Here is a 16633-nt window from a genome sequence, read left to right as displayed (position 1 = left end):
TGGTGTTCTGGACCATTTTACCCTATAGTTTAGAATGGATTAAGGATAAAATGATTCTAAAAACACTACTGTTGTTAAATGTTCTCATTTATCTAGAATACACCTTCCTTCTACCTGCATCAATATCATTGCAAACATGTCAATTATAGCCAGTTTTTTTCCCAATCTTCAAAGAATCCTATTCTTTAAGGTTTGACTGCGACTAAGCCCCACTGAATTTGAGTGCTATATCCAAAGGCTTGTGCCGTACAGTAATCTGCTTTGTAACCGACGACATTAGACTTCGGTGCGGGGAGCGAAACCTGGGAAGCATTTTTTTTTTCATTCTTTTCCATAATCAACCCAGTCCTCGTTTCTTCGGAGACAAACCCTGAGGAATTCAGCAGAGTTTTCCTAGAGAAGCCAATGCAGGATTGCAATTTCAGGCGGGCGCTTTCCTGCCAATGCTTCAGCCAGGAAAGTGGCACGAACGGTCCCAGGAAGGAGAGCGCCGATTAGAGCGAGCCTCCAGCTCCAGTTCCCTCACGGCTCAAGCGGGGAAGTCGCCGAGCGAATGCCAATGGGCTGCTTCGTGGATGACCTGCGTTTCCTCCTCCCGTCTCCCCTGGCAGCGCCCGGGTCTGCGCCCCGCCTCTTATTTCTCGCTCTCGGTCAAGGTGCCTTGTGGGGCTCTCCTCCCTCTGGCAATCCCTTCCCTGCCTGAGGCCGACGGAAAGGTAAGTGCCGCGGCGGCCGTCGAGCGGCAAGGCTGGCGAAGTTGAGGCGGGGGGCGTCGTAGAAGCGGGCCTCAGGATTGGGGTGCACCTGGCGGGAATGTAGATTCCCGTCAGCGCGTGCCCAGCCAGCAGGCCAGCCTCGCCACCAGGCTGCGCTTTCAAAGCTCTTCGGTTTCCTTGTGCGCCGCCTAATCCGCTGCTTGTTTGCCCCGAAGGAAGTCCCAGGGAGGTAGAGCCAGGCTCCTGCTAGTGGGGGCAGGCAGACTCACTTGTTGGAAGCAATAAGCAGGAAGCTGGTTCATTGAGCAAAGGACGTTTTGTGGAATAATTACCTGACAGTGCCCGCATTTTTACCCGCTTAATTTCCAAAAGATGAGGGCGGATTCATGAATTTCAGCCTAACCAAGCAGAGTCACAACACAAAAGTAAACTTATTACTTGAGCTCTTGGCTCAGGGAAGTGTTGAAGAAACTGTGGATGGGGAAGTTTTCTTAGTGTAAGTGGGAGTTAGTCAAATGGCAGCACTGAGAGACTTTTCTTGTTTTTAGAAGCCAACCTTCCTCAAAGTTCAGTTCTCTGCCCCTTCTTGAACCGGCAGAAAATGAGGACTGCACTTGTTGCAGATCCCTAACCTGCCCTAGGCAATGTGGAGTCAGTTCTGTATTGTATGGAGATTTGCTAAGAGAAAGGATTGGGCTTTGTTTCTCTTTCTCCTACCAGATGTCACCAGTCAGTAAGAAGACATTCACCCATTCTTCTTCTTAAGGTGGACTAGAACTGAGTAAGAGGTAGGTTTTAATGGAGGGGTAAACCAGCAGATCCCACTGCCTCACCACCCAGGGCTGTCACTAGTTATCTGGTCCTTCTTTCAAAGTCAAATCTCTGGGCCAAGCGTTGTCCAGATCTTTCTACTATCCAAGTCAGAATGGGCAATAAGGAGTGTGCTGCACCAGTTTGCAGTGGCTAATAGATCTCTTGCAGCTCCTGTTATAGAATTCTTTCTGCTTTTTAATATTATGTCATAACTCATTTTAAAGCCATTATGATGGAAACTGGAACAGGCAGTCCATGACTTACAACAGGTAATCTAATAACGCCCCCCCCCCCAGTTATGTACCCCCAATACTTAAGACCCAGTATTGAAGTTCTAATGGCTGCCCGCCTTGTAAGTAATGCATTAGTCACGTTTTGGACGATTAGCATCTGGCCCACATGTACAGCCATTTGCAGCATCCCACAGTCACATGACTGAGATTTATGAGGTTTTTGCCAAAAACTGGCTTTTCAGCAAAAATGCCTCAAAGCGACAGGATAGACAGCAAACTACACAACCATCAGACAAGATGGAGCATCTTTCTTCTCTAGAAGTGCAAGGTGCTATGGAACCAAGACCTAGCCGCATGACTACTAGACGTATGGAGAAACAAGCTAAAAAGCAACAGCATCAACAATCATCGGCCATCGATCAAGGATCTACAACAACAAATCTGGAAGCAATGGGAGGAGCTAGACCTAAGGTTAAACAGGCCGTGCAGGAAGCTCTAAAAATGCTTCAACCAACCAAAAATGACAACTAAGATCTTAACATGGAATGTCAATGGACTGAATTCTCCACAGAAGAGGAAGAAAATATTCATTATCTCAAACAGTTTAAGAACGATGTAATTTGTTTGCAAGAAACTCATATCAAGTCAACTGATCAAAAATATTTGATCAACTCAAAACTTGGTCAACATTTTGCAGCTTCTGCTATGGAAAAGAAGAATGGTATAGTTGTATACTTAAGAAAAGATATGAAAGCTGAATTAATAGAAGCAGATCCCTTCGGAAGATATATTGCTTTAGACTTAATCTTAGAAGGGAAAAAGACATTACTTTTGGGAATTTATGCTCCCAATCAACAGCAAGATAGATTCTATAGAAATCTTCATGCTAAATTAGTACAGTGGGACTATAGTTCCTGTATACTATTGGGTGACTGGAATGGAGTGATAGACACTAAGAGAGATAAGAAGATTTCCCGCCTAAATACCAAGATGCGAGCAAAGTTACCCAAATCTTTCTTTGACATTATGGATGATTTTGAATTGAGAGATATTTGGCGAGAAAGAAATGCAGAGGAATACGACTTCACTTTCTTCTCGGACAGGCATCAATCCCTTTCAAGGATTGATTTTATCCTAACCACTAACGATTTGCTTTCTAGGGTCAAGAAAACAAAGATTGCAGTTAGGGTTCTTTCTGACCATAATCCAGTTTGGATGGAGTTGGGAAGGGTAGTGCAGGCAAGAAGGTCTTGGAGATTGAATGAAAACTTATTTAGATATGAAAAGTATATTAATGATTGTAAAAAATTACTATCTGAATTTTTGTTTTGAATATGAATAAGGGTACATCTATGGAATTTGTATGGGACGCAAGCAAAGCGTATATGAGAGGAGTTTGATGAATATAAATAAAACACATAGAAATAAGCAAGGGTTAAAACGAACAGAACTGGAAGAGGAAATTAAGAGAAAGAGCTGGAGTTAACAAGGAACCCAGACGATACAAAGGTTAAGGAAGCTATTAACATATTAAAATCTCAATTTGACATGTTGATCTCTGACCAGGTGGCTACTAATCTATTATATGCAAAACACAATACTTTTGTAATGCAAACAAACCTGGCAGATGGTTAGCTTATCAGATTAGGAAAAAAGGAAAACTCGAAATATATCTAAACTGTTTTACAGAGGGAAGGAGGTGTTTCAACAGGAAGAGATTCAAAAGGCTTTCTGGGAATTTTTACAGAACTGTATAAAGGGGATAAAATTAATGGTTTAGACATAGACAAATATTTAGACAAAGAGAAAATACCTTCAGTTAGAGAAGAACACAGGCAAAAATTGAATCAACCAATAACCTCGGGGAAATCCTGCAGGTAATTAAGCAATTAAAGTTAGGGAAAGCACCAGGTACAGATGGCTTGACAGCGGTTTACTATAAAAACTTACAGTTAGAAATGGTAGAACCTCTTAGAGAATTATTTAATATGATTCAAACGGAAGGTAAAGTCCCTCCATCTTGGAAGACAGCGTTTATATCTTTGATACCCAAAGAAGAACAAGATACTACTCAACCCAAAAATTATAGACCTATTTCATTACTGAATGTAGATTATAAAATTTTTACTAAAATATTAGCAAATAGGTTAATGTTGGTCACTCAACAATTGATACATACGGACCAAACAGGTTTTATACAAGGGAGACAGATGAAAAGTAATGTTAGATTAATTATTAATGCATTAGAATATTTGGGAAAGAACAACCAGATCCCTGCTGCGTTTATATTTTGGATGCTGAGAAGGCCTTTGATCGAGTTAACTGGCAATTTCTGTTGAAGATACTGCAAAAAATGCAGATAGGAGATAATTTTCTACAGTCAATTAAAGCAATATACCAACAGCAAACAGCACAAATTATAGTCAATGGAAGTCTAACAGACTCTTTTCAAATTGGAAAAGGTACAAGACAGGGCTGTCCTTTGTCCCCATTATTGTTTATTATAACTTTGGAAGTATTGTTGAATAAAATACGGGGCTTGGATGGTTTAAAAGGGATCAAGATTAGGCAGCAAGAATATAGAGTCCGCGCTTTTGCGGATGATTTGGTCATAATATTGGAACAACCGCAGGAATCTAGTATGGTTTTAATGAATATGATTAATCAATATGGTCAAGTGTCGGGCTTTAAAATAAACTTAGGAAAAACCAAAATATTAGCTATAAATATGAATATTAAACAAAAGGAAGAATTAGGAGTGATGCTAGGATGTGAGGTAGTTAAAAAAGTTAAATATCTTGGAGTTAACATTTTAACTTCAAATGGGAAATTATATAAGCATAATTATGAACCACTTTGGCATAGCATACAGACAGAGATGAAAAAATGGGAGAAACTGCACTTATCTTTGCTGGGTAGGATAGCGGCAGTGAAAATGAACATTTTACCAAAATTTTTATTTCTCTTCCAAATGTTACCTATACTTAAAAAAGATGCGAACCTTTTAGAATGGCAGAAGGGTATCAACAAATTTGTGTGGGCAGGAAAGAAGCCGAGGGTAAAGATGAAAATAATGCAAGATGTACGTGAGAGAGGAGGATTGAAACTACCTAATTTAAAAATATATTATGATGCAGTGGTATTATCTGTAATTAGTGACTGGATTCACTTAACCAATGATAGATATTGAACATTGAGGGACACGATCTGGTATTTGGTTGGCATGCTTACCTGTTATTCAACAAAAAATTGGATAAGAACTTTAAAAGTCATATTTTAAGAAATGCTTTATTGCGGGTCTGGAAGAAATATCATATAAATTAAATGACAAGATACCCATGTGGGCAATTCCTAGACACGCAATTGAAAATATGAATACAGCACAAAAACAGGACAGAATTACCTACAGACAGCTTCTTACCTCGGAAAGGGGGTATTACAATTAAAATCTTTAGAGGTATTAAAAGAGGAGAAGGTAGTTCAAACATGGTTCCAGTATGGGCAATTACAGGCTAGGTGGAAAATAGATCAAAAAATTGGTTTTATTCAAGTTGAGGATAACTTGTTTAAACAAATAAGAGATCAAAGCTTAATGCATATAAAGAGGATATATAATGTATTAATACAGATGGATTCGGAAACAGAATTAGTTAAAGATTGTATGATAAAATGGGCTCAAATTGAGGAACCAATAATGTTGGATACATGGGAAAGAATCTGGGTAAGAAATGTGAAATTTACACAAGCTCAAAATCTGAGAGAAAATTTTACAAGATGTTCTATAGATGGCATTTAGATCCTAAAAAGTTGGCTTCTATGTATCCGAATGTACAGCCTAAATGTTGGAGATGTGGTTCTCTCGATGCTACATATTATCATATATGGTGGACCTGCCAAAAGGTTAAAGCATTTTGGATAAAATATGGTGGGTCATGCAAAATGTTTTTAAAAGAAGGATAAAGTTTAGTCCTCAGCTATTTTTACTAGGTATATGTACTGACTTTACAGTGGTAGAGACCAACTTGACTCTTCACCTGATAACTGCAGCAAGACTGTGGTGGGCGCAATATTGGAAGAAGGAAGACTTGCCTACAATTCAAGAATGGACATTGAAAGTAACAAATTTAGCTGAAATGGCTAAAATATCGGCATATCTCAAAGATCATTCAAATGAGAGATATAAACGAGACTGGAAAAAATGGATTGACTATATACAAAATAAATACGGGACTAAGAAATTCCAGTTAGCCTATGCTTAAGATCAGGAATGATTTAAATTGTTTAAAGTTAGTTCAGTAAGAAGAAGCTAAGGTCAATCTAGAATGTCATTAATTTTTTATTTCTTTTTCTCAATAGATTTTAGACTGTGTTAGTTAAAATTCTATACCGTGTACGGGTTCTGGGAAGTCGGGGGGGGGGGAAGGAGGAGGGGGGTGGAGGGAGGGAGGGGTACACACAAAAAAAAAAATTGTACTTCAATGTTTTAATGATTGACAAATGATGACATATTTGTGTTTTTTTAAAGAAAAAATAAAATAAAAAAGTTCTGTTAAAAAAATGCCTCAAAGCAAACAATGGGTTTGCTTAGTGACTGCAGTGGTCAGTTTACAATTGCAGCATTTGCTTAACAATTGCTGCAAAAAAGGTCATAAATCAGGTTGGTCACATGACAGTCTGTTTTACAGCCATCAAACAACTTACTACCATAATTGGCAGACTCCATTAGAGTCATAAATTGAATACTACCTGTATCATATTGAGATATAAAAAGTAAATGCTGCATTCCTTTAAATCAATATCACTTCTTGAATAATTTATTGGACATGCTCTGTGTATTTCCTTGGCAAAAATATAGGAAGTATTTGCCGTTGCTGCTTTCCATGATATTTTCCTTTCATGTTCAAATCAAGCCTGTGACTTGGGTATACATCTGTAGACATAAAATGGCTATCTTCATTCATTATTTTATTCATTTCAATATGCGTCCAAATCTTGAAGCTGTTTTTCCAAGACATGTTACACTATCTATTAACTGACATTTTGCAAAGTCAGCTAGTGATGCTATAGATTGCTTGCATTTTTAGGATGCAAACTCGTATAAAGAGGTCCAAATGGAATAATAGTTTTTTTTAATTCTCTACAAGGGCACAAAAAAGACATTTGAATGATGCTGAAAAAATAGACTTAAAACTTACAAGTTTTGTGCTGAAGTTACAGCTGCATATGGTCATGTGATCACAATCATGTAACTTTTAGGAATGGCATGAGCAATTTGCGGGATGAATCCTTTCAAAGGATTCTGTGAATGGGATGCCAGCTTGGAGAATGATGCAAAGTGGCCTCTGAAAGAAAGCCTGGCATGGCCATCAGCTGCCTCACATAGGCTGTGGGCCTGCCTGGCTGTTGCAGAAGAAAAATTGAGAAGTTCAGTGGGCCATGGCAAATCCGATGGAACACACAGTGGCAGGGCAATTGGTGGTGGCATTGCCAGGCTGCAGTGTGCGGTCTGAGGCAGCATTTCTCAGTGGCAGCAGCAGCATCAACAGCAGCAGCATTGGGGCTGAAGTAGAGGCTTGTGGGCAGCTACCACCTGAGACTGCTGAGTACTCCAGGCCTCTACTTTTGCCCTGCTGCTGCCAAGAAGTAATTGAAAAGGACATAGATTGGGGTGGGGAGAGATTGAGGGGTGGGAATTGCAGTCGTAAGCATTTCTGGATTTGTAGATGGCTGAGGCTTCCTGGGGTGCAACCATGCTGTTGAGCCAGGCTGGGTGTGCTGACTCAACAGCATTCAATGGGCACTGTGTCTCTGTGCTACACCCCTCCCAAGTCATCCATGGCCTGTGCTGCAAGAGCCGTCATGTGACAATTTTGTGTAATAATTACTTGCTGAACAACCAAAATTCTGGACCCAGTTGTGGCTAAGTGGAGGATCACTTGTATATAGAATTTGTTTTGCATTTATGGAAGTTTTGATGACTGTAAGGTACCACCAACTTTTTTGGCACCACAGATAAGGTTTGGAAGAAAAATTGTCTTCCATGGACCTGAAGGGGAGTGGATAGTTTGTACACAACCTAGATCCTGTGCATGCGCTTTGCTTCCTCACCTGCTGCTTGTATGGTCCGGTTCCTAAGAGGCTACAAACCGATATCTGTCTGCAGCCTGGGCCTTAGAGACCCTTGCTATAAGGGACAAATAAGTGTCCTGAGGACTTGCAGTTCATTAAAAATTGCAACCCTTAACAACAAAAACTCTTTAACATGAATCTTGATCGTATTCCACTTCAGATTGCAGCATGCTGTACAATACCTGCTATGACTCTCAGATCAAAGAAAGGTAGTACCTAAGCTAGGAATGAAGTCTCCTTAAAGGACTTAGTTTTTGAATAATTTTGTGCCATCAAGTCAGTATTAACTCTTAGTTACCACATAGATAGATTTTCTCCATAAGGATGATCTATTCATAATTGGTCTTTCAACAGTGAGGTGGGCAGTTATACAAATTTGACTAATAGTAAATAATTAATACACTGTAACTACTGTTGGTTATCTTCTCTTTCCTTCTACTTTTCCCAGCATTGCAGGGTTCTCCAGGGAGCTAGGTCTTTACCTAATGTATCCAAGTAGGATACTTGACTATTGAAGTATCTATTTACTCAGCGATTAAATTGAAATGGAGCAGGCTTATGATTATTTAAAACTACAGGTAGTTCTTGACTTATGACTGGGTGTTTAAACAACTGTTTGAAGTTATGATGGCTTGGAAAGGGTGTTTATGGTCCATAAATCACTTTAAGCCATTGTAACATGTTCGTATTGGCCACCCCCAGTTACATCATTCTGATCCAGATGCTTGGCAACGGTACTTACAACTGCAAGCAGCTCACAATTATGTAATCACCATTTATGATCTTCTCTTCGGCTTCCCTAAAAAGTCAGTGGGGAAGCCGCATGGAAGTTGCAAGCTGCTATCAAAGAATTTCTGCTCCTTCCACTATAGGTGGCTGCAGAAATGACACTTGGATCTTTCTTTTTGCAGCCCCAGTATAGGAGGTCCTCTTCCCTCTGTTGGTGGAAGAAAAAAGGTGTGCTGGCTGGAGAAACATAGCAGGATGTGAAGAATTCTCTTCCGCATATAGAAAGGTGGTATGCAATACTTGTATGTGTACTCATAAGTGAAAATATTTTAGGAATACTTTTAACAGTCATATTTCCCCTCTTTCGTAGGAAACAAGATTTTATAAGTTATTGCAAGCTTCTTAAGATAACAAGTAGCATTTTTATTATATATTTTAAAAGGTAGCAATCTTAAAAAGTTACCACAAAGCCACAGTTTAATAGTAGTACAAAGCAAACACCCACATCCAGCTTACAAAGGTTAAAATAATTTTAACCTTTATTTTTATATGTACCAGTATTACAGCTGCTTAGTTAGGCTGATAAATATTGGATTGAGATAAGAGAAGAATGTTGGTGTAGATAAATGGATATAGTATTTGCATTTCAGAACAGAATGGTCAGTAATATGATTCTTTATTCAGAATATAGTAGCCTTTTTCTGGATATCAATAGGTGACAAACATTAAGCTAATGATCTTATATATATAACTTAATTACTGGGTCTTCCAACCATTTCCATTTGTTGCTTTTGTTCTCTTTTTCCCTGATGAGGAATACAAGTAGTCTTGATTTACAACAATTCATTTAGGTGGCTATTCAAAATTAGAATAGCATTGAAAAAGGTGACTTATGACTATTATTCATACCTATGACTGTTTGCATTTTCACATGGTCACGTGGTCAAAAATTTGGATGCTTGGCAGGTGATTCATATTTATCATGGTGCAGTGTCACAGCAACCATGATCATCTTTTGCATCTTTCTGACAAGCAGGTCAACTGGCAAGCAATGGGAAAGCAGATTCACTTAACAACGATGTTACTAACTTAATAATTGCAGTGATTCACTTAACAATTGTGGTAAGAAAGATAGGCAAATCTCACTTAATGACTGCCTTGCTTAGCAACAAAAACTTGAGCTCAATTGTGGCCATACATTGAGGACTACCTTGTAGGTAGGGATTGAAAAGCCTTTCTCTCAGGTTGGTTGATCTAATAAATATAAATTAGGTACAGATTTTCTTCCTAGTGTGGCATGCTTCATGTGCCATTTCACAATGTGTGTCATTTGGTCTTGGATAATTGTGATTGTACAACACATTAATCCATAGTTAACTGAATCATTGTTTATTCCATTAACTCCAAGTTTATGTGACAAATTAATCCACAAACTAATGACATAAAATGTAGTGTGCTGTGTGCGTTCAGTAAGTTCTAGCAGCTCCAATCAATATCTCTTCCAAGGGTGTCCCTATAGCCTGCTCCCCAGTTAGCTATCAGTTCTGTTACTGAGCACTATATTACCCCAATATGGGTCACATTTCAGAATGTTAGTGATCCCAATCAACTAAAGAGGTTTAATGAGCCTGTGAAACTCCTCTTACTTATTTTGAGTATAAATTAGGGTAGTTTATTCATTCTCTATTCTGGGTTTTTTCATAACTGGAGTCAGAGCAGGTTCATATGAATGTTTAAGCTGTAATACAGTTGGAATGGTTAAATATGGATTGGTGAATGTGGGGGAGAGTTGGTATCAATGGCATGATGCAAGCTATCAGCTGTACCGTTGCTTCTCAGTGTCCCAATTAATAATTTATGTTCTGAGCTCGTATTAAAAAAAATTAAAGTTCCTCTCGCTCTACGGTAGATTCTATGGCCCCTTTAGATACCTGTAACTTCACAACTCCCGAATCCTGAACTAGCACTCACGAATTATGGGGAGTTAAAATCCAAGCTGATAAAGGGAGCATAGTTCCCCACCCCTGCTCTAGAGAATAGTAAGATGGAAAAACAGGCCTAGGACTACGATAGATTGTATAATTATATTTTAGCAGGAGGAACACATTCTGTTACATTTCACTTTACTTGTCTTTATCAGTTTTCAGTGCTCTTCTTATGGCAGTGGAGAGGCTCTTTCTAGGCACAATGGAGTAGAGTAAAAATGGTAGTGTTGCCTGGTTACATTTTATCACTTGGGAATTAATGCTCCACATGGCTCAGTCTGCATTGGATTCCAAGGGATTTCTCAATATTATTAGTGATATGTGGCTCAGGGTGGAAATGATATTTGTCACACTTTAGTTATCATACAAGTGTTCATTTAATAACTGATTAATATTAATATCAATTCATATTAACATGGAAATTACTACTTTTTAAAATAAAAATATAAACATCTATATGGTTCAGTATGAGTTTTTAACATATTTTAATGTTAAAGTCTTTAGAAATGGAGTTTTTAATTATCCATGTTTTTAATTGAAGTCTCAAGACTAATTATTACTTGGGCAGTTTGTGGAAAATAGTTTATATTACAACACAATTGTCATTTTAAATCTTCAAATTGATGTAACTGATACAAATACCGTACATTTAAAAAGCTCAATCTAAATCAGGGGTGTTAAACTTGCAGCCCATGGGCTGGATGCGTTACGTGCTGGCCACCCCCACCCCCGGTTTAGCGAAGGGGGGAAAAGTTGTGATATGTCACGTGACAACAAGATGACATCACAAGTTTGACACCCTGGTCCTAAATACTTGAGCCAACAAAAGATTTACCATATTCTGGGACACCTATTCTAGATATCGAAGGTAAAAATTCCAGAAACAAATTTTACATGTATCTCAGTTTTTATCTTTGTAACAAGAGGCCTAGAATTTATTTATTTAGCTCATGTACTACTCCATTTCTAAATACTCTACATAAAAAGATGAAATTAAAACATAAATGTCAGTAGTATAAGTGTAACAGCAAGAAAGTTCTTTATTGTAAGTCCCAATGGCCTTTTTGTATAGTGACTTGTTTGCAGTTCTTTGATAATGTAATAGTCTGTGTATGAGAGAGAATGGTCCTAGAGATGGGGAACCATCATTTAGAAGGCTCAAGCAGAGTCCCTGCAAATGACATTCCTTCAGATTTGTAACTCGGAGCAAGAGAGGCAGGTTTCAACATAGAAAAGATTGTCTGGGAAATATCCAGTCACTCATTTATGTAGGGAACAACCCAAAGTTCTCATTCAAGGCTCAAATGACCAAACCTAAATTATCCCTACTTTGTACCATTATGTGGAGGCATAACATCTCAAGGAAGGCTCTAATGCTGATGAAAGATGAAAAGAAAGAGAAGACGATGACCAACAGCAGAAGGATGACCAGCATTATGACATCAGGGAGTGCACCATTGGAAAACCAGGTTAGAGAGAGATTGTCATGAAGAAAAGCAATCTAGGTGGTCACTAAGAGTCAATACTGACTTGATGGCATATAATAAATAAATCCAAGCTATGTAAGTGATAACCAGCACCTTGCTTTTTACCTAGAAACTGACTAGCACTAATGCAACATCTACAACTGGTGTACTTCTTTAATGTGGGAATGCATTCTGTGGGTTTCTATGGAGCCTACTTCTAACTGAATAGGTTTGGCTTCATAGCAAAGTGTCGCACAGGATGTGGAACAAGCAGGAAGCATTCCCTGTGCCAATTCAGCCTTTTGTAGTCAACAATCCAGAAGCAATACAAAGGGCAAATGTACAGTAATCATTTATTATTTATTTATTTCATTATTTGTTCTATTATATCCTGCTGCAATCCAAGCCACTCTTAGCAATTTGCATGGTACAATATAGAAGTTAAAACACCCACAGTCTTAAAAATACAGTACCACAATTTAAAATAAACCTTGCAGTGAATCAAGAATCACAGGCAGAAATAACAGGAAGTTGGACATTCAGATAAAAGATGGCTAAAATTCACCTGTGCAATTAGACAGGTGCTTTAGAGCAGAATAACTGAAACTGACTGATATTTGTAGTTGAAACTGGTAAATACAGGGAAACTGTCAAATAAGTAGCAAAAGTTTAGTTTATTGTTCCTCCATTTGTGGAGAGTGCACCTGGAAAGGTGGGGGTACTGCTTCAAAAGATAAATATCTCATGAATGCCATTCAAAGTTGAGTAGGTACAGATTTATTCAAATACAACCCTTTCTTGAAATACAGCTGGTTTGCTTTCCTCTATCTTCTTGAAAGTTTGGGAATAAATTAATTTCCCTTCAGGAAATAGGGCCTGGCTGACCTGAGGAGAAAGTAACAAGTATGAAAGGAACTCAGGAAAACAAAATATTAATGGAGAGGACAAATGTAGGAGAGACATGGCTACAGTGAAGGCTATCTAATGACCGGAGGAATTCCTTCCCAACTCTGCTCACATCTACAATAGGTCAACTGGTCTAGTTTCCAAGATAATGGATTGACAAAGGCTTACAAAGATAGGAGGGAAGTAGAATGTCAAAACTGCCCTCATGCTTGAGCTTCGCATCTGCTAGTTGCCAATCTGCCATGAATTATGAGAGGAAGCTGGTTGAGAGAGGGGAAGCTAACTACTCATCGTATCTTCCAGACACACCAGTTGAAGGTCAAAATGCTGGGAATGGAATGCAACAGCTTACCAACCAGCCCGCCATTGAAGAGACAGTTCCCAAAACAATATATTCAAATATAATTGGATAATAAGGGACCAGGGAGAGGGAGAAACTGGTGAGGATAGCAGTAGCAATAGCAATAGCAGTTAGACTTATATACCGCTTCATAGGGCTTTCAGCCCTCTCTAAGCGGTTTACAGAGTCAGCATATTGCCCCCAACAACAATCCGGGTCCTCATTTTACCCACCTCGGAAGGATGGAAGGCTGAGTCAACCCTGAGCCGGTGAGATTTGAACAGCCGAACTGCAGAACTGCAGTCAGCTGAAGTAGCCTGCAGTGCTGCATTTAACCACTGAGCCACCTTGGCTCTTCCCTGGACAGGAACTGGACAGGGAAAGTTAACCGGGAAAAATTGGTGCGCAAACTTCAGTTCGGGTTTACTATATTGAAATCCACTTGGCCTTTAGTAAAGTAAACCTTTACTCGAGAGTCATTCTTACTTAAAGGGCCAAGAGGTAGGAGGGGTCGTAGGACTGACATAGTATTAGTTTCAAGGAGGAAAATAATCCTTAGTCCAATATCCTTACTGATGACTCAAGGCTGTTGGATGCTTGAGCTGAGGACTGGATGAAGTCAGTGTAGTGCAATTAAGGGAAATGTTGAGAGTGTCAGAGAAAGTAGAGATAGGACTATAGAACAGCACATAAGGGGAAAGGGAATTGTGTTTATAGAGCAGCCTTCAACCCAAAGCAGTTATTGATCATAGATTTAAGTGGGGAAAGTACTTTGCTTCCATCAGAAGCACAACCATAAATCAAAATGGCACTCTTAGACTTCAAAAACAATGTATTTTCTCTAGGGGTTGTATAATTGAATAATAACCTTATCTTTTTTCACAAGTTATCTTAGCAATTTCGCTTTTGAGATTTCTGTGTATTGTGTAAAGTTATATATCTAATTCCAAGGAACTGTGAAGACCATAAGCTTCCTGGGCAACATCAAATTCTACTAAGAATTCAGGTCAGGGACTCCTTCCTTGTTTCCTAGCAACTTAGGATAGTGGGGCTTTTTCTGTTTGAATGAAATCATTCAGCAACAGAGACCAGGATGATTTGCACGGCCTAAGGCAATATTTTGCATACACTTGGGAAGAAGCTCTGTAACATAACACATTCCTGCCTGTTTATAAGAAGAGAGCTCTGCCTTTTGAATCAGATTGAACCAACATTACTTCAGCCAGCCTCCTTTAACGTGAAGAATAGGATTAGGATTCGGCTTTTATTACTGCTTTGTTGGTTGTCAAGGTGAGGCATTTATTTTCAAACCATGTACTTTCCTAGTTACTGAATCTGGTAAATCAAAACTGTATTCAGGTAAAGACTTCCAAGTCCTATATGATCTAACTGAAGCAAAGATTTCTTGGTTACTAATGCAAACAAAATAGAATGGGGCAAGCCTTTTTCTATTGTATTTAATTAGGAATAGTGTCAAATATGCATATTCTTCCCATTTGTATAGTGTAGGAAACAGCCTTTACTTTTTTGTGATTAATCAGGATTGATGTAATTAAAAAAATACTTTGTTGGAGTGGTAGTATAATATATGCATGTGCCCTCCAAGAAAATTGATGCATTGTTGACTATGGTAATATTGTAAATAATCTGTAAAGGATCTGCATACATTTTTAATGTTTTAAAATGTGATTTCTCTAGAATTGCAGCTTTTCAATATTATTTTGCTTATTTATAATTATGCAAGGCAGACTATGAATTTTCAATTGAAATGTCTAAAATTTCTTTGTGTTCATTACTTTTGTTTATGATCAACATTTTGTGAATTACGTATTGGAATCTTTGTTTAATTTCTTTAAATAAACGAGTGCTTATTCAGATAATAAAATAAAATCATACTTTGGCTAGATGCCCAGATCACATTATTCTGTAATTTTGTTTGTTTAGTTTTGGCTTAGCATGATATTGAAACCAGGTCTTGTTACTTGCATGTTATAGATGATGGTTTAACTTGATGTCTCTCCGATTTCCTGGAAAAACTCAAGCAGAAATCCCAGGATATTAGATAAAGTCTAAGATGTGAAACACATGGCTAAATTAAAAAAAACTTTATTGCATATTACAATGAAGTCATAAAGGAGTTGGTTGGCCTTTATTGCTTTTTCTTCCTGCCACTCATTGCAAACTGCTCATAGCCTTGAAATTGATTTGTTGTTAATCATTTATAAAACTGATTTATCTTCTATTGTAAATACTGGCTGTTGTTTTGGTTCTTACTATATGAACCACACCTCTGTGGGAATCTATCAGATCTGCGCTATAAAAGTCCAGATGATTGTGAGAGTTTTATGTATACTACTGTCTAGATTTTAGCTTCCCAAATTGAGTAGCCCTATTCTATAATGATTTGTTCAAAATATAATTAATTAAATAATAGACGTGGTGTATGAAAACAGCCTATGTTTTAGACTTCACAAGGAGTTTTTGAGGGGAAAAATCTTTGCAACATAGTTCTGAGAATTGTTAAATTGTGTATCTGCATTTCTGATGTGCTGTGTCAATTAGAACATTTATCATTGCTACTATGGGAAGATTGAAGCTGTATATATTTATTGTAGAATACAAAAAATGTTCTGAATTCTGAAAATAGAATAGGTGTTGGGTTTGTTGAAAGGATAGCATCTTGCTAGCATTTGTAAATTTTATTTTAAATTAATATAAGAGGGTAGGTTTGATATGAAAGTTGGAAAATGCTCTACCCATAAAAGCGTTTAGGGCTCTAGGTAATATAATATTTGTTGAAAACAAGAGAAAACAGTAGTTAGATTGATTTTTATATTTGCTTATCAACAGGGAATTCAAGGATACCATAGAATAGATGACCATGACTCCTCCCTTTTCTTGTGGATTGCTTTCATGGGCCTTAAATTCAGCATGGTTCCTTGATCACAAATAAATAATCTTCACATAAAATTTTACAAGATTAAAAACCTAGCCTAATACTGCAGAAATTGTGCTAGTTCACTTAAGGTAAGTAATATCACTTTGTACTATTTCTTGCAATATTAGCATGAAATTTAGCCAATTGCTTTTTCTTTTCTCTTAATTCTGATAAGCCAGTGTGGATGATGGGTAATCAACATATCTTTACTACTTCTACTGGATCCTGTGTAAACTATCCCTGCCAATAATAATAATAACAATATTTCTAAATTAACAGAGTTGTAGGGGTCTTAATTATTTGAGTGTGAAGTCACTATACTGTCAGCTCTTGCTCTCCTTTTCAACAATTATATGGCCAGTGCAATAAAATGAGAAA

At 37.9% G+C, this 16633-nt stretch overlaps 1 protein-coding gene across 6 annotated transcripts in view; it reads left to right on the top strand.

The window, feature by feature from the left end:
* The first annotated feature begins 646 nt into the window (after positions 1 to 646).
* CRACDL (CRACD like) overlaps positions 647 to 16633 on the top strand; it is a 49112-nt gene continuing 33125 nt past the window's right edge. Inside the window, exons 1-3 of one of the 6 annotated variants that reach the window (XM_032226935.1) lie at positions 647 to 716; positions 1437 to 1504; positions 16168 to 16344. The gene's annotated coding sequence lies outside the window, so the exon portion shown is untranslated. Of the gene's footprint in view, positions 717 to 1436; positions 1505 to 8809; positions 8910 to 16167; positions 16345 to 16633 lie in introns of those variants that run through there. The other 5 variants (XM_032226937.1, XM_032226936.1, XM_032226939.1 and 2 more) reach the window with 5 other exon arrangements.

The sequence above is a fragment of the Thamnophis elegans genome, chromosome 11 (assembly GCF_009769535.1).
Source record: "Thamnophis elegans isolate rThaEle1 chromosome 11, rThaEle1.pri, whole genome shotgun sequence".
NCBI lineage: Eukaryota > Metazoa > Chordata > Lepidosauria > Squamata > Colubridae > Thamnophis > Thamnophis elegans.
The sequence above is the reverse complement of the archived record's forward strand: the minus strand, read 5'-3'. Positions and strand labels throughout refer to the sequence as shown.